The sequence below is a fragment of the Miscanthus floridulus genome, chromosome 3 (assembly GCF_019320115.1).
Source record: "Miscanthus floridulus cultivar M001 chromosome 3, ASM1932011v1, whole genome shotgun sequence".
NCBI classification, from domain to species: domain Eukaryota; kingdom Viridiplantae; phylum Streptophyta; class Magnoliopsida; order Poales; family Poaceae; genus Miscanthus; species Miscanthus floridulus.
The window spans coordinates 23,549,445-23,554,514 of NC_089582.1; positions in this window are offsets into that span (position 1 = coordinate 23,549,445).

Below are 5,070 nucleotides of genomic sequence, written 5' to 3' on the forward strand. Positions count from 1 at the left end.
ACACACACCCCGCCTATCATCGATAAGTTTAGCCTAGGTAGTAGCACGAACAATCTGCGGGATCGGAATGCGAATTGTTACCGCGAAGTGGTCAGGGACTGAAGTCTGGCACCACTGCTGATCAATGACCGTTTGGAGAAGGAGATGGGCAAATCATGGCGAAGGCGTAACTGCCCAAGCCCAACCAGAGCGCTAGAGAGACTGTGAGTAAAGCAGTGTAGAACTGTATGTAGACTGTGTAGTGTGTGGAACTGCTCTCTCTCTCTCTCTCTCTGCATGCTTCATGTTAGGCCCAGGAGGGAATGCACGAGCTCCGATCCAGCCGTTACTGGTAGTTCCAGACAGTGTTGCATCAGTGCAAGGCAACTACTACTACTACTCCAGCCAGCCAAGAGGCGAAATGTGAGCGACTGCTTGTCAGGTACGGTTGGCTTGCTTAGCCCCGTACTTCTGGTTCAGTAAAAACTCCGATCCTACGTATGATCCTTGCGCTCTTGAATATGTCTGCTTGGCTTATAAGTTGGTTAACAAACAGTATTTTTTCTCATAATAAATCAGTCAGCCATGGCTTATCAGCCAAACAAACAAAGCAATACTAGAAAGCCGCGCCATGCTTGGAGCCTACCAATCCATCTTTCATACATTGTAGCCCAGCGAATCAATCTTGTTTTGCTTGGTCGTTGTTCTTTCATTCTATAGCTCAGCAATGTACCTTACAAGCGCTCTGGTTACGTGGAAGCTACACAGGATATGGAGTTTTATATATTGGCAAATTTATAAAACATAATAATATGATTACAACCAAGCAAAAATTGTTTAATAGATAGCATGGAGGAGAGATAAGTTCAGCTGTTATGGCATTCTAGAATTGTAGGGGTAACTTGTGCTCTTTTATTCGAGTAAACTATGAAATTAGGACAAAACGGCATATGTACTTTCAAACAGGTAAGAGTGCGGTAGCAGCAAAGAGGAGTTAGACAATTAGGACAAAACGGCATATGTGTTATTTCAGCGAAACGAACAAGGTCCTCTGATTGCTATGCTGATAATTTCAGCTAACATCAAATCCCACTTTCTGCTACTTTTCACGTGCTAACAGAAATAACACATGGGAATGCAGTTTATATAAGAATGAAGGCATCCATGTGGGTTCTCTACTTAGCTTATTGGAGGAGTCTTTAGACAAGCTTGGCAAATTCACAACAGATCCCAACGAAAGATCCTCTATCCATTCATTTTTTGACAATGTCTGGTTTATGTTGCTGGATTGATCTATGGCAATTAGCACTATGATTATTTCCTCACCCAACTTAGTAGTTCCTACAAGTGCAATGATATAAATAAAAGTAATGTTAGTCGAGGAATCAAAATGCAATTATGTAAATTATGTGCTGAGTATAATAGTTTTTTATAAAAAAGGTATGATGTACTGAAAACAGAGGAAACAAACTTGTTTCTCAAACTTCTGAAGCCCTCTAAAACAAAGGAGAACATGGTTACAACATTTAAGCAAACAATTATACAGACCACCATGTTTTAGAGTTTCAGTATTATGATAGTGTAGCATAAAATACTTTTATTATTAACTTTGAGATATGGTGGTTTGAGTTTGTTGGTGTCAAATGTATACATCACCAAAAGATTACAAGGACGCATTTGGGATGACTGTGTTTATAATATTGGATGTAATTTTATTGAAATTCTTATCATTTCACTACACCACAACCTTTAAACAATGACTGACTTGAAGTTGTTGAAAGGGGTGTACAGCGATGGACAGTCCATTGCTAAAGGTTATAGCGTTGGACCCTGCAGTTGCTAATGAAGCCGTCATTGTATGTATACAACGACGGACATCATCTTTAGCAACGGACCGTTCGACAGTCCAACTTTTAGCGACCGACAACATGTTAGACCTTTTAGCGACCGACAGTTCATCGCAATAAGAACTTTTAGCAACTGATAGTCCATCAACCTCAATTAAATAGGTAAAAAATTTAAACCAGTTGTATTTGGAACTGTGTAAATTGGACCAAACATTCAGAACCGATACAATATTGAAATTATATTATACAGATTTTGAATGACATACACAAATGGGCACAATAATCATACTCTCATTCATTTATATCAAATGAGTACATATATAATCATGTCACTAGATAGTTTGTTAACATCAATCAAGCCGACATACAAGCATATGTAGCTTAATACAAAAACTAGCAATTGTCATGAGGTTGTACAGCAAGCAAATATTGTTTGCCTGTTGAGCAAAAGCCATCATCCAAAAGTGATCTAGCGGAGTTGCGAGCGATAGATCAAATGTTGGCTCATGCATTTGTTGATCTGATAAAAGCAGTCAGAATCTACAACCAGCAAAGAGTTGTTGGCGACTGAGAACACTGCCAAAATTACATCTACATGCCTTGATTCATAATTACTAACATAATGGTGTACACCAACTTGAACTTGAACCAAATGGTAAGAATAATAATTTAAACAATTAATTAATGTAACACCCCTCGTGTTACGAGCTTGCTTAGCACCGAGATTTAGGTACGAGAGGGATTAGCTAAACAAGTTTTTGGGTTTTAAAAATTTATAACGCACGTGAAATGATAAACAAATTCTATGTGACTCAATTTTGTGGTTGCGAAAAATCAAAATAAATAGTGTTAACTAGTGCTCTTGGGAGTTCAAAAATCAAATTTAACATTAAGATAAGCTCTTTTCGTTAAGTCGGCAAACACTTGAACTATTGTTTAAAATACTATTTTTGGCGAATTATATTGAGCAAAATAGTTAAATAGTGCTTAAATATTTTGCTCCTATGGGTTAGCATAAGGTATGAACTATTGCATGAAATACTTGTTGGTAGCAGTTAATAGGGTTTAGGCCTTTTAAAAATTGTAACAAAAGTGTTAACGGCTGTTAGTTCGAACTGAGCCTTAACTTTTCTAAGTATGGTAAAAGTAGGAAGACAATGCTATTTTGACATTTAATTTCTAACAAAAATGTTTAAACACTAGCTGCATGTTTTGGTATTATTGATTGTATCAAAGTGAGTACTTGAGCATGGCATAGGTCGAAGTTGTGTTGATGTCTCGTTGCTCTCGTAAAAATTGTCCAAACCTCCTTAGAACGCATTGTGAACCATGCTTTGGTGCTTGGTTCGCGAACCGACGTTTAGCGTGATGAACTCATGTTGGCACCTCTCTATCTCCCTCTTCGGTTGCTCCTTGGTCATGATGATTGCTTCCCTAGCTAGCTGGTAGTGTTGACCTTAGGTTCATAGAATTGGTTGAGACTTCATCGAATCAGTGCGTAGTTTTTAGCCTGCTTTAAAAAGAGTGTGTGGCATCGTTCCTAGTTTCTTGACCTAAGGCCGCGGTCACGAGCCGCCATTGACGAGCTTGGACCATGGCTGGGTGGCTACCGCTGGTCAGTCCATGTGTCGTTGTCGCATGTCACTTGGTGCCGCGCAATGCCTTCACCTCGTCGTGGCCGAATCCCATGGGCCAACTCTGGTGGTCGGCCGACTGTGCACCCGGCTAGGCTTGGCCGCTACCGCCCCGCGCCATCTGCACGTACTGCCAAGTCACACACAAGACTGCACTCTGCCTTCCCTATCACCTTGCCTCGCCCTGTAGCGCGCGTTCACAGCCGCTTACCTCACCTACCTCGCTCCTGCTCATACCGCCTCCTGCCGCATCACGACGCCACGCTGCCGCATACACATGGCCGCACAGGCACCCCTAAAGGATCCACCCGAGAATTAACCACGCGACCTTTGCCCTCGCTTGTGAGGTTGTGTCCTCGTGCTGCCATGCCTTGTCAGGTCTTGGCTGGGTCACCTCTGTCGGGGCCACTCCCTATGACGTTGCGGTGGCAGTGTGCCGCTCTCCTCTCTCCTTCATAATCACTAACTCAAGCCCTCCTAGTCCAATTCCTCGCACCGGTGGGTTGCTTAGCAAGCTAGCTAGGTGTCGCATTCTCATCGAGCCCAGCCTTGGTCTGTTAGTGGTCAATTTTTATTTCTCCTCGCTGCCGGTCTTATGCGCTATTGAGACGGTAGGTTTAGGGGTAAGGCCCGTAGGGTTAACGGTAGTTCAATTGCTCGTAACCCTGAACTCACCTTGACTCTCACCATCCGATGCTCGCGCTATTTTGACCAGCAAACTCATCGGCGACATGGTGATGCATGGGTGTCCATCCTAGAGCACCGCCATCCCAGTGGCTCGCACGTGGCCAGACCATCGCAGCGTTCCCCTGCTTCAACCGTCAGGAGGGCATAAACCGTAGTGAGCTACTGATGCTTCTCTACCATCTCTACCTTTCCATGATGGCATAGGCTCGTCAGAGCAGTCGCGCCTCCACCACGGATTGCCGCTCGTCGCTGCAGCTCACGACAATGTGCCTTCGAGTCACTAACCGCCACCCATCCTTGCACGTTCAACTGTAGATGGTGGTCGGCTCCTTACTTCCGTCGTAGCGAGCCTAGCCGCCTTATATCGTCGGCCGCCACGCCGGCGTGTGTTCTAGGGACCTCCCTGTGGTAAAGGTGAAAACATCCAAGGGTTTGGTTGCAAGATTACTGATGGTAGGAATAGTGTGCATAGTGCCACGTAATAAATTGATAGATCAAGGTCTTTTTTACAAAATAGCCAGCGCGCGCGAGCGATCCCGCGTTGGGCCGCTTGCTGGGCCGGCTTGGTGCGTGTGCTCATGTTCCGCGTTGGGCCAAGCCAGGCTGCTAGGTCAAATGCTTGCCACTGGCCCTTTTTCTTTTCTAAAGTATTTTCTAATTTAGTTTCTAAGGTAAACTTGTAAATTCAACATAAATTGTGTAGTTAACCAAAAATTATGAAACCAATTTTGTTAAGTTCCTAAAATCATGATCTATCTGCTAGTATATTTTGTTCACATAGTTTTATAATATTTTCAGAAGTTATCTAATTAATTTGAGATGCTTAATATTGTAAGATATAAACTTGTAGGAATTTTTATGATAAATTAGTGATAGTGTTGGCTCTGAAACTTTCACAGTAAATTTCTAACATTATTAGGTGC